General features: G+C 39.3%; 1 long non-coding RNA gene across 1 annotated transcript in view; it reads left to right on the top strand.

Annotated features, from left to right (window-relative positions):
- The window catches only part of LOC107500315, a 44,531-nt gene extending 27,011 nt beyond the window's left edge, over positions 1-17,520 (top strand). The window contains exons 3-6 of the long non-coding RNA XR_001594501.2: positions 10,981-11,097; positions 11,529-12,553; positions 16,710-16,811; positions 16,947-17,520. This is a non-coding gene — a long non-coding RNA (uncharacterized LOC107500315). The remainder of the gene's footprint in view (positions 1-10,980; positions 11,098-11,528; positions 12,554-16,709; positions 16,812-16,946) is intronic.
- The last annotated feature ends 1,154 nt before the right edge of the window (positions 17,521-18,674 follow it).

The following is an 18,674-nucleotide window of genomic DNA, read 5'->3' as shown; positions in this document are numbered from 1 at the left end:
AGAACTTTAAAAGAAAGATGAATATTAGAGTAAACAGATGAGAAATCCAGTAAATGGAAAATGTGTAAGACAACAAAATGGAAATTCTAGACCTGAAAATTACAATGTGATAAATACGAAATTCACTGGGTGGATCTAATGGTATTTGGAGACTGCAAAGAAAGGGTCAATGAACTTGAAAACAGTACAATAAAAATTATCCAATTTGAAGAAGGAGGAGAAAAGATAGAAAAAAAATAAAGGCTTAGTGACCAGTCTATTATATATATCTTTGAAACTCAGAAGGAGAAAAGAGAAAGAATGTGGCAGAACAATAGTTCAAGAGATAATCACCCAAATTAACATAATGTGAGGAAAAAATTCAGTTTATAAATCCAAGAAGCTCGATGAAGCCTAAGCAGAATAATGTACAGAACACCTCACCTAGACTCATCATAGTCAAACTACTGAAAACCAAGAATAAGGAGAAAATCTCACAGGCAGCCAGGGAGATAAAGACATTTCCCACAGGGGAACAATGATACAAATGATGGCTGAATTTTCATTAAAAACAATGGAAGCCAGAAGACAATGGAATGACATATTTAAAGTGCTGAAAGAAAAAAAAAAAAAGAGCTGTCAGTCCTTCATATATATAGTAAAAATGTTTCTCAAAAGTCAGAGTTAAAAAGACATTTTCGGATAAGTAAAAACTGAATTTTTTGCAAACAGACTTTTTTTTCTTCGTTCATCCCTGTTTGGAGCCCTTGTCATGCTTTTCATATTTTCTGTTTCTTGCTCTATGAAAGCATATAGTATGTGTACCTTATTCTGGGTGATATCTCCAGTACCCAGACCATGACTTAAAAATAACTGTTGCTAAATAGATATTTATTAAATGTTGGTTTTAAGAGCATAAATATCTTCCTGTTTTTTTTCTGCAATCTTCTTTTGGAATTGTATTGTTTCATACTGTGATTGACTCATGTCTGCTCACAAATGTTATCTACACCTACCTAGATTTAATACTTCACATAAATTCCAAATAAAGCATTATTAAAAGTTTTATATAATCAACTTGGAAGAATATGTAGGATTTAGAAAGGGCATCTTAGACTACTTCTTTGCAACAAGTTTTTACAAAATATGACATTTAACACTGTTTGTGGGATGATTGTGTCCCCTATTATTTGAGGCAAATAGACATTCACTACAAGAATTGCTAAAGGAAGTTCTTAAAGCCGAAGGGAAATGATACTAGATGAAAACTCAGATCTCATAGAAAGAAACAAAGAACCAACAAAATGGTAAATAAGTAGGTAAATATAAAAAAGACAACCTTTTTTCTTCTTTTAGTTTTTTAAAAGGCAAATGATTAATACAAAAAATAATAAGATTGTATTTGATTATAATATATGGGATTATAGTATATGTAGAAGTAAAATATGAAACTCCAATCCCATAAAGAGTGGGATTCCCTCTCTCTCTCTCTCTCTCTCTCTCTCTCTCTCTCTCTCACAGTTATAAGAATTTTATATTTTACATAAAATTATAAAATATTCTAAGACCATGATATATTAAGGGTGCATATTGTAATCCCACTAAAAACTAATACAAAGAAGTATAGCAAAGAAAGCAAGAGATAAACTACAGTGGAGTACTGAAAAATATTTAATTAATCCCAAAGGAGGTATGAAAGGAGAAATAAGAGAACAAAAAAACAGAAGGAAAAATGTAAAATAAATAGTAAGTTGGTAGACTAAACTCCAACTGTATCAATAATTATATTCTACATAAGTGGACTAAATACCCTAGTTAAAAGGTGAGATTGTCATACTACATAGAAAAAGCAAGACCCAATTATATGCAGTTACAAGTAGTGTACTTGAAATATAAAGACACAAATAGGTCGAAAGTCAAAAGATGGGAAAAAATAAACCACACAAACAGTAAGCTAAAGAAAGTTAGTGTTATTCTATAAATATCGGACAAAACAGGCTTAAAGACAAGGAGATAAAGGGAGACTTTTCATAAGGGTAAGAGAGTTAATTCAATCCTAAATGTGTATATACCTAATAACAGAATTTTCTGGTAAATGAAGCAAAACCTCATAGCCTAAGGGAAAAATAGACAAATTTACCATCACATTTGGCAATTAAATATTTCTCTCAGTAATTGATGAAAAGTAGACAAAAATCAGAGAGTATAGAAACTTTTAACACTACCAATCACCTTGACCTAATTGACATTTTAAGAACACTTCAACAAATAACTGCAAAACATTTTTTTTTCAGGTACATGAAATAGTAACCAAGATAGATCATAAACTAAGTCTCAAAAAATTTCAAAAGATCGAAATGTTACAGACCATGCTCTCTGATGCTAGTGGAATTAAATTAGATATAATTAACAATAAGAAAAAACTAGAAAAATTCCTAAATTATCTGAGAACTGAACACTTCCATGTAAGTCATGGTCAAAAAGAGAACTAAGAACATCTTTTAAACTGAATTATAATGAAAACATCAAAATTTACAGGATGCAAAAGAGGGAAATTTATAGGTTTCAATGTTTATGTTAGGAAGAAACGGTTTTAAACTATGCAGTCTAAAATAAATATATATGCTGTGTTCATAGATTGCAAGACTCAATTGTTGATGTGTCGTTTTTCTCCAATTTTATATATAAGTTCCAACAATCTCAGTTAAAATGCCAGAGGATTTTTCTTTGGTAGGTGTTGACAATTTGGTTCTAAAAGGCAAATGAGATAGAATAGCCAAAATAATGTTGAAAAAGAAGAAAATTGGAAGACTCATATTACCTGATTTTAAGATGTATGATAAAGCTACAGTAATCAAGACAGTGAGGTATTTGCAATAGAATAGACATATAGATAAATGGAAGATGAAAAAGAGTCCCGAACTAGACCCACACAGATACTGTTAATTATTTTTTGGCAAAGGTGCAAAGGTATTTCAATTGGGGAAAGGATGATTTTTTTCAACGAATGCTACAGGAACAATTGGATATCCATACACACACAAAAAAGTGAACCTCGACTGTATACCAGATGTAATGCAAAAATAAAATGGACATAAAAACACCTACATGGAAAACGTAAAATCACAAAATTTCAAAAGAAAACATTTAAAAAATTGCTTTGGCCTTAGGTTAGGCAAAGAGTTCGTAGATATGACACCAAAAACATGACCAATGACAGAAATAAATTAACTTGAGTGCATCAAAATTTAAAACTTTTGCTCCATGAAGGACAGTGTCAAGAGAATGAAAAGACATAAACTGGGAGAAAATATTGGCAAATCACAAGTCTGACTGAAAACTTGTAAATAAAATATATAAAAAGCTCTCAAAGCTCAATAATAAGAAAACGAACAACCCAATTTAAAAATGAGAAGAAGATTTAAACAAGCATTTCACCAAAGAAGACGTATAAATGATAAATAAGCACATCGAAAGATGGTTGACTTCATTAGTTATTAGGTAAATGTAAGTGATTGTAAGTGTGGTATTAAGGTATCTGACATTGTGGAGTTGTCTCTTTCTCCCTTCACTTCTATCAGTTTTTGTTTCATGAAATTGGGAACTTCGTTGTTAGGTACACATGTGTTTATAATTGTTATATATTCATGCATTGACCCTTTTATCATTCATTCTAAAATGTCCTTCTTTGTCTCTACTAACAGTGTTTTCCTTAAAGTCATGCTCTGTTTTAATAATTATTTGTATGATATATGTTTTTCCATTCTTTTATTTTCAACATATTTTTTCTTTGAATCTCAAAAGATAGCATATAGTTAGATCATATTAAGCCTTAAAACAAGTCTTGATAAACTTTAAAAAACCGAACTTATATAAAGCATGTCCTCTGACCACAATAGAATAAAATTAGAAATCATTATAGCTGTAAATATTTTTTTAAAAGGAGAAAGATCTCAAATCTATAACCTAACTTTACACCTTAACAAACTAGAAAAAGAGGAGCAAATTAAACCAAATGCAAGCAGAGAAAAATAAATAATAAAGATTACAGTGAAAATAAATGAAAGCATATGGAAAAATATTACAGAAAGTTAATACAACCCAAAGTTGTTTCTTTGAAAAGTTAAAAAAAAAAAATTAAAAACCTTTGGCTTTATGTCCAGGAGAAAAGAGAAAAATAAAATTACTAAAATAAGGAACCAAAGAGGAGGTATTATTGTTGAACTTATAGAAATAAAAAATTATTATAAAGTTCCAGTATTACCTCAATACATAAAATGAGAAAAAGATATCATAAGAAAACTACAGACCAAATCCCTTGTGAATATAGATGCAAAATCCACGACAAAATACTAGTAAACCAAATTCAGCAATCTATAGAAAGGATTATATACTATGACAAACTGAGATTTATCCCAGGAATCTAAAGTTGATTCAACAACCAAAAGTCAATTAATCATATCAATAGAACAAAAACAAAAATTACACAGTCATCTCAATAGATACAGAAAAGCATTGAATAAAATCCAAAATTTTTCATGATAAAGAATACACAACACACTGTGAATAGAAATGAACATAATCTTCAAACTGATAAAGGGCATCTATGCAAAAGCTACAGCTATTAGCATACTTATTGGTGAAAAACTGAAAGCTTTTCCCCCAAGATCACGGGCTAGACAAAAGTGTCTTCTTTCATCTCTTCTATTTAATACCGCACTGTAGGTTCTAGCCAGGAAAACAAGGCGATAAAAAGAAATAAAAAGCCTCCATGTTGGAAAGAAGAAAGAACTGTCTGTGTTTCCAGATGACATAATATGTATATGAAAAATCCTAAGGAATACACACCAGAAAAAGAGAGAGAGGGAGGGAAGGAGGGAAGAAGGAGCTGTTAGATCTAATAATTGAGTTTGAGAAGGTTGCAGGACACAAGATCAAAATACAAAAGTAAATTTTTTTTTTATGTACTAGCAATGAACAACACAAAAATGAAATTAAGAAAAAACAATTCCATTTACAATGACAGGATTAAAATACCTAGGAATAAATTTAACGAAAGACGTGAAAGACCGAAAACTACAAAGCATGTTTGAAAGCAACTAAAAAAGACCTAAATAAATGGAAAGACATTTACGTTCATGGAGTAGAAGGCTTAATATTATTAAGATGTCAGTACTGCCCAAATTTATTAACAGATTCAATGCATTTTCTATCAAAATGATAGTTGCCTATTTTTTTCTTGCAAATATTTACAAGCTGACCCTAAAATTCATATAGAAAAGTAAGAGACCCAGAATAGCCCAAACAATCTTGAAAAAATAAATAACAAAGTGGAGGAATCGTATCTCACAATTTCAAAATTTACTTTAAACCTACAGTAATTAATACTATGGTATTAACACAAGGATAGATATGTAAATCTGAAATAGAACTGAGAGTCCAGAAATAAACCCCTGAATTTATGGTCAATTAATTTCTGACATGGTGCCAAGACAATTCAATGGGAAAAAGAAAAATCATCTTTTCAACAAAAGGTATTTAGGAGCACTAATGGTTGCCAGATGGGAGGGAAGTTGGGGGTCTGGGTAAAAAAGGTGAAAGAATTAGTAGGCATGTAAACTATAGCATAGAGAATACAGTCAATTATATTGTAATAACTATATATGGTGCCAGGGGGTAACTAGACTTATCAGGAGGATCACTTTGTAAGTAATATAAATATCTAATCACTATGCTGTACACCTGAAGCTAATATAATACTGAATGTCAACTGTAACTGAAAAACAAAATTTTAAAAAAAGTACTAGGAGCACTGGCTCTCTACATGCAAAAGAATGATCCTACTTTATACTATATACAAAAATTAAGGAAAAATGAATTACGGACCTAAATGTAAGAGCTAAAACAATCAAACTCCTAGAGAAAATATAGGTGTTAACTTTAGCGACCTTGGTTTAGACTACAGGTTCTTAGATGTGACAGGAAAATCATAAACAACAAAAGAAAAAATAAATAAATTGGACTTCATCAAAATTAAACAGTTTTGTGCTTCAAAGAACACCATTAAGGAAGTGAAAGGACAGCCCGCAGACTGGGAGAAAATATTTGCAAATTATATACCTGAGAAACATCGAGTATTCAGAATACATGAAGACTTTTATAACCCAACAATAAAAAGACAAATAACCCCATTTAAAAATGGACAAAGGATTTGAACAGACATTTCTCCAAAGAAGATATGCAAATGACCAATAAGCACATGAAACGATGCTCACCATTTAGGAAATGCAAATCAAAATCACAATGAATACCACTTCACTCTACTATGATGACTATAATAAAAGAGAATAAAGCAGTAATAACAAATGGTGGCAAGGATTTGTAGAGAAACTAGCACCCTAATACATAGCTAGTGGGAATGTAAAATGGTGCAGCTGCATAGACAGGTTGGCACTTCCTTCAAAAGTTAAACACAGAATTACCATGTGACCCAACAATTCTACTCCTAGGTATAAGCCCAAAAGAACTGAAAACATATGTTCATACCAACGCTTGTATGCAAATATTCATAGCATAAATATTCTTGTGAATATTCACAACCCAAATGTGCACCAACTGATGAATAAACACAATGTGGTATAGTCGTACAATGAAATTTTATTCAGGCATAAAAAATGAATGAAGTACCCATACATGCTCAACGTGGTTGAACCTTGAAAACAATACCAGATGCAAAAGGTCACATACTGTGTGAATCTATAAATATTTACAATGTCCATAATAGGCAAATTCAGAGTCAGAAAGTAGATTAATGGTTGTCAGATGCTGTAAGGAGAGGTTTGGGAGTGACTACTAATGCGTACAAATTTTCTTTTGGGTGATGAAAATGTCTTGGAATTAAATAGTAGAGGCGGTTGTACAACCTTGTGAATATACTAAAAGCACTGAATTGCACAGTTTAAATGTTATATAGTTTAATAAAATAATTAGAAGATGCATCTATGGCATTTATATTAGGAGGCTTTTACCTGCAGATAACAAAAATAAAACTTCCACTAATTTAATCAACAAGGAGATGTATTGGTTCATGAAACTTGGAATCTAGAGGTAGAAGGAGCCTTCAGGATTGATTAATTTGGTAGCTGAATGTTGGTGTCAAGGACCCAGATTTTAAAAATTTCTCTACTCTGTGGTCCCGTGTCAGATTTTCTTCAGACTTGTAGTAAGATGTCTCAAGTGACTCCGGGCATCATATCTGGAAAAAGCAATGTCCCAAGGCAGAAAACAGCTTGTCGTCTTACTGGTTTCTCTTAAGAAAGAGGAAATTTTCCCCTAAAGCCCCTAGCAATCATGCCCACATAGCCGGAATGACTCATATGCCCCTCCTAAGGCACTCACTGCAAACTGTAGTAGAATTACTTTCAGACCACGGAGGCTCAGTCTGGATCTTGGGGAGCTATCAACTTCCCCAGCAGCAATTAGCTGGGTGGGGAAAGAATGGATATTGGACATAGTAAGAACTAGGAAGGAAGAAGGAAGGGGGAAATGGATGCTAGATAGGGGCCAATAACTTAATTAAGTTATTTCAGTAGAATATGATGCAATTTTTATAAATTCAATTGCCTAATATTAATACGATCAATCAACGAGCTAGAAAGAAGTACATGGACAATGTGAAATCTGGTGTTTTCTATTGCGATTTAAGATGTCATAGTACCAGCCAAGGATGCATCATGACCTCCACCCTCACTGCCAGAGATTCTTCTGAGAGGCTCCGTCTTTCACTAACTGGATGTCTCCTAGCAAGAGACCTTTACTACAGAATAAGGAGAAACCCAACTTGGAACTGTGTTTTGTATATCTCAGCAGCACAAATGAGTTAATTTCAAGTTATTCTTTTCTAAGAAAAGATGATTTGCGGAATATCTGTCCTATTTATAAATGTAAAAATAGTTAATGAAAAATAAAAATAAATAATAAAAACATTTTTTAAATGGGAAAAAACTCCAACAAACACTTTACAGAATGTGTACAAATGGCCAATGAGCATGTGAAAAAGTGCTCTGCTTATAAGTCACAGGAAAATGCCATTTTGAAAGTTAAAAGCCCTGAAAAACCGAATGCCTGCGAAGATATAAAACAGCATAAAATGTCAAACATTGCCAGTGGGAGTATAAAATGGTACACTCACTTTGGAGAAGAATTTGTTAGTTTCTAATAAAATTAAAAAACACTTTACCCCATGACCCACCAGTTCCACTCCTAGTTATGAATCCACTAGAAATAAAAACATGTTCTCAGAAAAACTTGGTCAAGAATGTTTATAGCAGCCTTATTTATAATAGCCAAAAAGTGGAAACAACTCAAATGTCCATCAACAGGAAAATGGATAAACAAATTGTAGCATATTCATACAATGGAATACCACCCAGTAATAGAAGAGAATGCTCTGCTGCTACCTGCCCACATGGATGAATTTCACAGATATGATGCTGAGTGAAAGAAGCCAGACCCCATAAATTACATACCGTGTGGTTCCTTTTATATGACATTGAAGAACAGGTACATCTAATTCACAGTGATAGAAATCAGGACAGTGATTGCCTACGGGGGTTAACTGGAAGAGGACACGAGAAAACCTTCTGGGGTGATGGAAACGTTCGGTATGCTGAGAACTGTGCTGATTACACAGGTATATACATTATCAAAATCCATTTGTTGGCACACCTAAGACCTGTGTGTTTCAGTGTATGTAAATTTTACTTCAATTAAAAGAAATGAAAATGGTTAGAGTCAGAAGTGGTGAATGGAGGCAAGGTGTCTGGGGGCAAATCCTAAGAGGCAGGAATTGGAGCTAAAGAGCTTGCCTCTGATATTTGGGGCCCTGGGGACAAGGGAGGTGTTTGAGCAGGGGCATCTGGCTCAGCCTTTAACTCTTGTTCTGGGACATTGTCTGTCTCTTTTACCCTGCTGTGCAGTTTTGGTGGCTGAGTCAGCTTAGAGCCTAGGTTCTGGGCTTTGCCACCTGCCCCATCCTTCCTGAAACATGTAGGAGAGTTTGTTCCATAGGGGAGGCTCAAGGTCAGCTGGGGGCACAGCATCCCTCCCCATCTTCAGCTGTGGGGGGACCAGGAGTAGGGAAGAGCCTTCCCTCGTAGAACCTGCTTTCCTGAACAGAGCAGGACTGAAGCTTCTGAGAAATCTTGTTTCAAGCATCAGCTGCCCGCCCAGCCCTGCTCCATGATTTCTCACTGCTCTGCATGGATGATGACTCAGTGCGGGGGAGGAGGCAACAGGAGCCTCGCTCTGCCCTAGGAGGCCAGGGCTGCAGGTGGGGGAGGAAAAGCTACCCATTTCTGTGGGAACTTGGGGTTTCTGCTCCTGACCTGTCTGCTATTCATTCTGTCCAGGCAGGATGAAGGAGCAGAAAAGGCTTGAACTTTGGGGATAGACCAAGGTAGGCAGCATCCTATTTAAACCTCAGTTTCCTGTTCTGTAAAATGGAATGGGGTGTCTTAGGGTCTTGGGTGGATCTGATTTACTGAGGGAGTGAGAAAAAACTTGTGAGGGGTAAGGGGACCAGGATAGGGAAGGGAAAGGAGCCGAGGGGGAACTGGCTTCAGGTAAGGTCCAGCCTTGCCTTATCCAAGGGGGGCTGTGGGAGTGATCACACAACAAAGCCATTACCCACCTCAGATGAGAAGGAAGGCCAGCCTTTTGCACCCTCCATGTCAGCATTGACTGTGGGCTGCTCTCGGAAGGGTATAACCAACTGGCGAGGCTCCTATCAACAAAGGCAATTCTTTGGAGAAGGAGACAGCTGAGAGCTCTTAGCAGCCAACACTTACACAGCTGGAAAGTGGGTACACTGGTCTGGTTGTAGAGACCTGGTTAGAGTCCCAACAGCCACTACTATGCTATCAGGATAAATTATCCATCACCCAGGGGTTTTGTGAGCCCACATAACAGGCAATGAGGAGGATATAACAACTATTTCTTAGCTGCATGAGAAAGGGTACCTAGAACCATAAATGCATCTAAGCCAGAGCAGTATCACAAACAGCCAGTAGCTGGCAGGGCAGCTGGATCCTGGAGGCCCCTGGATCATAGGAAAGCTTCAGCTTATTGAGAAGAATGGCTGGGGTGGTGATGGTAGGCCCTTTAGGGATGTGGGGCAGTAGCTACATGTCATCTGGTCTTACCAGCTTGCCGCATCATTCTGTGCACCTGGAAAATTTGAAAGCACACCTACTTGAGACTGTGAGCCTCCAGTCACCTGTCCCCACTCTTCCCCCTGACATTTCTTTATTATGTGATTCTAAGAATTTGAGAATTGTCCACTGGGCATTACCTGGTCTGCCCAACCCAGGACTCTGCTTTGGGTGGGTTTTTCCAGAAACAGTGAGTTAGAAATGTACTGGGACGTCCACATTTCCTCTAATAACCTACCGTATATCATGGGAAGAAACAACACTGACTTTGGAGTCAGACAGACCTGGGTTTGAATCTAGCTCTGCTGATAGTTGGCTGTGCACCCTTGAGCAAGTTGCCTTACCTCTCTGAGCCTCAGCTTCCCTTCTGTAAAAAAATGGAAAAATTATGTGCCTGCTCTGAATTCCGAATGGGAGGATTGGGAGCCTCTTCATGTGATGTGATCTGCACATAGTAGGCCCTTGATAAATGTTCTCTCTTTGCCCCTTTTCTCTTCTGGAACAATATTGTATTTCTGGTCTTACCGCCCTGGGAAGAGCAGCTTTCCTAGGTTCTCTGCCCACACTAGAGGGTCCAGCTCATCTTGCTTGTTTACCTTAACGGACCACTTGACCCTCTGGGAAGGGCCCCTCGTCCTGTAATCCTGTCGGTTTCTGACCCCAGTTCCAGGAACTGCCTTACAAAGGCTCAGTTATTTCCTCTCAGCTGTTTCTTAAATCTCCCAGAAGATTCATCTCTTTTATAAGCATTCTCTTTGTCTCTTCATCCGGTCGCCCTTTCTTTGGAAAGACGGTTTGGCCAAAGCAGGAACTTTGCCAGTAAGCTGTGTCTTTTGATTGAGATTCTGATAAGAAGGTGAGGAGCCCTGCGTGGGATCTGCCATCCCAGATGAGGAATTCAAATGTGGTCAGTGCCTGAGTGTTCATTTCCTCCCTTTCTTCGAGGTCCCCTGTGTGTAATGAGGAACTTTTTGATTATAAATGTCAGGGCACAATCTTGGCCTGACATAGAGGTTCAGGGAGGTAGCTAACAATAGAAGATAGATTCTAGGGATTTAGAAGAAGTGAGAGAGAGAGAGAAATTGAGAGAGAGAGAGACAGAGACAGAGACAGAGACAGACAGAGACAGAAACAGAGAGCCCATAGTGGGTGGTGATGGTGGGGGAGGGGGCTTCCCTGAGTCCTGGGACGGCCGTATGCTGGAGGAGGGAATCTGGGTAAGAGTCCTGGCATGGCCGCTCACCCACTATGTCATCTAGGGTATTTTACTGAGCCACTTTGTGCCTCAGTTTTCACTCCTGTGAATAATAATGACAATGAGTATTTTTTTTCCTGAAGGTAGGTTTTTCCCTCCTTGACATCATCAGTTCTGGTAACAGCACCTGCTTTTCCTGAGGAATGGCCACTGCATGCCCAGGCCCTGTCTTTGAGAAAGATTGGCCTTGGCCTCCAGCCTTCAATTTGGATAAGTATTTTGTCTTGTCCTACAGCATATTTCATCCTCTTGCCTTCCCTGATTGTTCACCCTTAATTATTCAATGACGCTTGATTCCAAGACTTCTGCCAGAAGTGTTGAGAAGCAGAAATTTTCTTTCCACAAAGTTTCAGAGAGATGAGGATTTCTGTTTGGAGTCGCTCATGGCCATTTTGCCTCTATGATTGGAAAATGTGATTGAGAAAGAAGCCAACACAAAGCCACAACATGGAGAGAGAAAGGTTCCTGATAACATCCTTCAATTGCTTGGACACAGCTGGGCCTAAAGATCTACCTTAGGGTTTTTGATCAATGTTTTGTGCAGTGTTTGTGTTAAGTTTTCTGTTCCTTGCAATTGGAGAGTCTTTTAATTGTGCTGTATGTGTAATGATAATATACCCCTCTCTGGTTGCTTGGAGGATCAAGTGAGACAAGCCATGTGAGGCTGTTAGCACAGGGCCTGGCACACAGTAGGCACTCAGTAAATGCCCCTCTCTCCAAGGCCTCAGTTTTCTCATCTGTCAGGTGGGGACATTAAACTGTGTTCTATCACTTCTTAGTGGAGGTAGAGACCATGGAGGGGAAGTCTGGACAATTTTGTTAAAGTAGCAGTGAAGTCTTGGGGTAGGAAGAGCAGTGACCCCCAAAACGTTCACATCCTGATCCCTGGAAGCTGTGAAAAAGTTGCATTACATGGCAAAAAAACTTTTGCAGATGTTATTAAATTAAGGAGTTTGAGATATTATGTGGTTGAGTCTAACCTAATCACACGAGTTCTTAAAAGAGCCTGGAAATCAAGTCAAAGAGATATAACATTGCTGGCTTCGAAGACGGAGGAAGGAAGGGCCTTGAACCAACGAACGTGGGCAGCCTCTAGAAGCAGGAAAAGGTAAGAAAATGGATTTTCCTGGGTTTTCCAAAAGGGAACGTGGCTCTGCCAACACCTTGATTTTAGCCCAAGGAGACCAGGGTCAGACTCCTAATCTCCAGAACTGTAAGGTAATTAATTTGTATTGTTTAGCCACTGAAATTGTGATAAATTTTTACAGCAGAGAGAGAAACTTGTTTATAAGCTTTCACACATTTAGTTATTTCATTCATTTATTCATTCATCATTCAGCAACTATGTATCAGGCTCTGTTAGCAAAACATACTTAGTTTTTACTCATAATCTATTTGGGGACACAGATGAATTAATACTCAGTTTAAAAAGTTTTATAATAGGAAAATTAAAGCTCCGTTTGATGAACGCTACAGCGGGGGTCCTACAGGTTGCGGTGGGAACACAGAGGAGGCTCCCAACCTGGCTTGGGGGTGGGACCGATGGTGATTAGGGAACACTTCCATTTAAGCAGAGACCTGAATGGGTGAGCAAAATTAACCAGAATGTAGGTGTGGCCTGGGACAAGCTAAAAAGTGTATGGTGGTCTAGTAGTCAGGGTTCTCTAGACAAACAGAACCAACACACATGCACACACACACGAGAGAGAGAGAGAGAGAGAGAGAGAGAGAGAGAGAGAGAGAGAGAGAGAGAGAGAGAGAGAGAGAAAGAGGCGGAGGAGATATTTATTTTAAGGGATTGCTTCACATAATTGTGGGGGCTTAGTAAATTCAAAATCTGCAGAGGAGGCCGGCAGGCTGGAAGCCCAGGGAACAGTCACAGTTTAAGTCAAAAGGCTATCTGCTAGCAGAATTCCTTTTTAATCGGGGGAGGTCAGTCTTTATTCTATTAAGTCCTTCAACTGATTGGATAAGGCTCACCCCCTCCCATTATGGAGGGCAATCTGCTTTACTCAAAGTCTATCAATTTAATGTTAATCTTATTCAAAAAACACCTTCACAGAAACATTCAGAATAATGTTTGACCAAATATCTGTGCACTGTGGTCCAGCCAAGCTGAGGATAAAATCAATAGATAGGCAACAATGTCTTCCACACCATATGGACACACAAAAAGTCAGATTATCTTATTTGTCTCAATCAATAAGGAAGTCTCTCTATCCACACTAACCAGATTGGTGAGCACTTCAGTCTCAGGAATGTTTTGGGGGCTACTTCTTTTTAGGCTCAAACAAGAACTAAGAATGGGGGCTTTCTGGGACAACTGAGAGGATGGATGGATGGGGCTTGTTCACTAGTCCACACAGAGGCTATGGTGGCCATTTCTCCTTCTGCTCCCCAGGGCTGCTGGTAGGCTTGCTTCTCTGTGCTCCATCACCCCCTGTTAATTCCAAAAATTTCTCCACACTACTAACCACATGCCTGGCCATGGAAACCCTCATGAGTTCACACAAGGTCTCGGGGCTGTCTCTCCGGCCTCCCCAGGCACTCTGCAGCTACAGGGCCCTTACGCCTCTCCCCTCCTTGCAAAAACAACAACCCTGAGAAACCTTCCGCTTCCTTCCCAGCCCCTTCTTCCCCAGTCAGATATCTTCCCCTGCTCCAGCCTTCCTCCACAGACTCCCATCTATTTCTAAAATCTGGGCCAAGAGGGCCCTTGCATGGGCCTGAAAAGTTCTGTTTGAGGCTCTGAAACACAAAAGCTCCTGAGGTATCAGAAATCATACCCAGAATCGTAAAGAGATCTTGGGAAGAGAGAAGGAACTGATAAAGGCTTGTCATTTTTCTGAATCATCTACAGGAGTATGAATCAGTCAGAAATCAGTTCCTCAATAAGTGACTTTGCCACAGATATGTTAAAAAGAGGGACCCACTTGTGCAAAGGCCCTGGGACAGGAGACCATCTGCAAGGAGTTAATGGTGGGCACAGAGAATAAGGGGAGAGTGATGAGAGATGAGATTGGGATAGTAGGTTGGGGGCCAGACCACAGTGGGGCCTGGAGTCAGAGTAAGACATGTGACTTTTCCTGAGGAAGTGGGGCATAGTGGTAAGGTGAGGGGCTACACAGAATAATTCTGAGCAGGAAGCAACACAATCACATTTGTGTTTTGGAAAGCTCCCTTTGGTGACTGGACAGAAAGTGTCCTTGAAGGGTGTTATAGGCTGAATCATGTCCTCCCAAAATTTATATCCTGAAGTCCTAACCTCAGTACTTCAGAGCGTGTCTGCATTGGGTGACAGGGCCTTTAAAGAGGTCACGAAGTTAAAATAAAGTCACATGGGTGGACTCTTATCCAAGATGTCTGGTGTCCTTATAAGAAGAGGAAATTAGGACACAGACATACAGAGCGGGAAGACCATGGCAAGAAACACAGGGAGAAGGTGGCTACCTACAAGCCACAGAGAGAAGCCTCAAAAGAAACCAATCCTGCTGACAACCGACCTTGGATTTCCAAGCTGTAGAACTGTGAGGAAATATATTTCTGTTGTTTAAGCTGCCCAGTCCATAGTACTTTGTATGACAACCTGAGCAGATATGAACAATGGAGCAAGTCACCACTAGGATGCCATTGAGGCAGCTGCTGTGGTTTCTCAGGTGAGAATTGACAGTGAACCCAGCCAGGGTGAGGCTTCATCTGGGGGTGATGGGCCGATAGCCCTGAGAGGTGCTCAGGGACTTAAAACTGGACAGGGCCTGAGACCAGACATGTTGACCTCCCTTAAAGGATTTGGTTGTGCCCAGAAGGGCAGGGCTTGATGATCTCGCCATGTCTGGAAAACAGCTCTTCTAGCCATGTTCCTGCATATTTCCTCACCACGTGCTGCTGGTTTGACTGCCCTGAGTCTTAAACAGAACCTGAAGCTTTCTTTTCTTTCATCTCTTGGACGAAGTGGCATTTTCCAAAGCTTTTGATCACACCAAGAACAGTTCTTATCAAGGAGAATCAGATCATTTTCTTTTCCTTTTAGAGCACGATCACACCCAGGGGTATACTTTGTCAATTGTTTTGTGAAAACTTGGCATTGGGACACTTCTAGTGGTTTTTATTGTGTATAGTTCTAGAAGCAACACATACACACGATTATTTTTATGGCTACAATGTTTATATATTAGAATTTATATAATTATATATTAATGGTATTTTATTGAGTCATAATTAAATGGTAGTAAAATGTGTAAATCTTAGGCATACAGCACAATGAATTTTTACCTCTGTTTATACTGCTGTAACCTTTCCAGATCAAGGTGCAGAACACTTCTGTTTCCCCAAAAATTCCCCTGTACTCCTCTGTAGTCAATAACCAGGCCTTCCAGCTTCCCCAAAGCAACCACAATCTGACTTTTATCGCCACAGTTAAATTCTATTTTTGAACTTTGTATAATGTATTTACACAGCTGGTAGTCTTTTATATATAATTTCTTTTACCCAATATGCTTTCGAGACTTATCCATGTTGTTGCATTTATCTGTAGCCTTTTTTTTTTTTTACTGCTGAATAGCATTGTACAACTATACTTCAATTTATTTATCCAGTCTCCAGTCAAATAGACAAGGGCAGACTTATTTTAAGCAAAACAGACATAGGTCATGTTGAATTTCAATGAACAGAATGTCAGGGCTGAATAGAGGGAGCCTTAGAGATCATCTGCATCAACTTTCTCACTCCATACATGAGGCTCAGAGAAGGAAAGTAACTTGCCCACAGTCCCACAGCTTTGTCAGGACAGAACTAAGATCCAGATCAAATCTTCTATTTCTCTTTTTTATTGAGGCTCTTTTTTTCTTCCTGTCCCTATCTCATCGTATCTCTTAAACAAATGTGAAAAATTAATCCTTTACTTCCTAAAAGGATGTATCATTTTAGGCATGTAAGTGGCAGGGAAGTGGGAATTTGGCCTGGAGTGTGTGGGAAACTGTTTTCTCCCTATAAAGTTTGACATTTTACTTCGCAAGAGCTGTTCACCTTTTGAGCTTCTGGCACTTGGCCTTGTCTGTCTCTGCTTAGCCCTACCCAGGGTCCTATCTTAGAAAGGAAGGCCAGGAAATGGCAAGGCTTGTATGATCTGGCCAGCACAAGGCTGGGCAGAAACAGTGTTGGTGTGGAGCCCCAGCCTGGCATTGAGCCTGGGGAGGGCCGAGCAGCAAGTGAAAAGGAGGAGAAAAGCCCCGTGTAGGAAACTGATGTTTTCTTTAACTTTTCAGGCCCCCAATGAACTTCAAGATTTAAGGTATCTGAAGCAGAGGAAGGAACTTGGTTTGTTAGACACCCTTAGGATCTCTGCTCAACTAGCTGTGTGGCCTTGGGTGAGTCATATTCTCTCTCTGAGCCATTGTTTCTTCATCTGCAAAATCAGGAGAGTCACTTCTATTGGGGAGGTCACCAGAATCCAATGGGAGAAAGAGGGTGGGTTGAATTGAGTTTCTTTGACCTTTCTTTAGTTGGCGGCTGAGAATTCTCCAGGCCACACCAACTAATTGAACCGCTAAGATACTGAAGCCTCCCCATCGTAGATCCAGAGCAAGCCAGACAGCTTCCACAGGCATCTCTGCAATGAACATCTGTCCAGCTCTAAGACAAGGACACGGCCCAGCACTCACGATGGGAGAACATGGCTGTCATTCTTCACAGAAGGAAGGGGCATGACTCTGGAATTTTCCTGGCGGACCGATGCCACTTGCCATGTGACTTGAGCAAGTGTCTTTCTCTCTCCAAGTTTCTTCTGTAAAATGGAATTAAATATTTCCCCCCTATATTGGATGGTTATTGTGAGGACTAAGTGAAGTAATGAATGCAAAGCACTTAATACAGAGCCAGATTAAGTGAAATGGATAAAAGAATGTGGAGTTCAGGCTGTGTTTGAATTTTATCTCTGTCACTTCCTAGCTGGGCAACCTTGAGAAACTTGTAAAATGGGGATGTGATTAAAACGCAACTCACAGAGGTAACAAACATGAAAAAATAAAGTGATCTGAAGCTGGCCGAAGGCTCTTAAATAGTAAGACACAGACAGCATCTGAGTGGGATGACGATGGTTAAAGATTAACTACTTAATCTCCCTGTCTACTAAACACAGCACTGTAATTGAGCTTTAATCTGCTGTTGTAATGTAATTGAATTCTATACTACTATGGCTGCCTCTTATTTATTTTAAAAATTATCCTCTTTCTAGAAGGGGGCAATGTGGTGATTAGAAAGAATATGGACTTTGCATTCAGACTTGGTATTGAATCCTGAGACCAGCTCTGTGCAACTGGGCAAGCCGCTCCTCTCTCTGAATCTCACTGTCCTTCTCTGGAAAATGGAGGTGATTATGTCAACCTTGCTGGGTCCCCCTGAGGATGAGATGACACCCTGGGCCCACCCTTTGGCCCAGCGTCAGCCTTCTGCAGACTAGGGTTCCCTGGCTCGACTTCGTGTCTCAGTTGCCATGGTACTAAATAAAAGTTTGGCTCAAGGGCATTAAGATGACTGTCACCCATTAATGGAATGTTGATGTTTGTGACTGTTCTGCAGCCACCACGCCTGTTTTCTGCAAGTGGACACAAGGTGAAGGCACAGCCCTGCATTCCAGGAAATAATCAGGATTTCTGGCTGCTGTGCCTTCCTCTGTCCATCTAAAACAAGGCTAAGGAGGCCAGCTCCAGGGAAGGGTAAAGCATCTGGGCTTTGATGTCAGACAGACCTAGCCTTGCATCTGTCTTGTTAATTTTTAATTGGGTTTCTTTGGGCAAGTGACTTCATTGCTCTGATCCTAGGTTTCTCCATTTGTGAAATGAGGATAGCTGTGGTCCTTGCCCCTGAGAGGGTTACTGGAGTTTCTTGCTTGTTGGTAGTGAGTAGTATTTCTATTATTGTTGTTAAAGATAAAGAGGGGCCTGGCATGTGGTTTACTGTACAAATAGTGAACTCTCCAGCATGAGCAGAGCCAGGCCTTCCCCTTCCTGGCTCTCTGTACGACACAGGTTAATGCATATACATTTGACAGGGTCAAACAAGTAGTTGGCACTTAGTAGACGCTCATTAAATGTTAATTCTTGCTCCTCCAAACTCTCACAGGAGAGTCAGAGAAGGCCCTGGAACTTCTGTGCATTTCCTTCTGCTCAGTCCATTACAGTGTTCAAAAGGCTTGAGGTCTCTTTCAGCCCCCAGGTCTCCTTCAGTCCCCA

The sequence above is a fragment of the Rousettus aegyptiacus genome, unplaced genomic scaffold (assembly GCF_014176215.1).
Source record: "Rousettus aegyptiacus isolate mRouAeg1 unplaced genomic scaffold, mRouAeg1.p scaffold_m13_p_4, whole genome shotgun sequence".
Taxonomy (NCBI): domain Eukaryota; kingdom Metazoa; phylum Chordata; class Mammalia; order Chiroptera; family Pteropodidae; genus Rousettus; species Rousettus aegyptiacus.
Note: the sequence above shows the minus strand (reverse complement) of the source record. Positions and strands in the feature narration are given on the sequence as shown.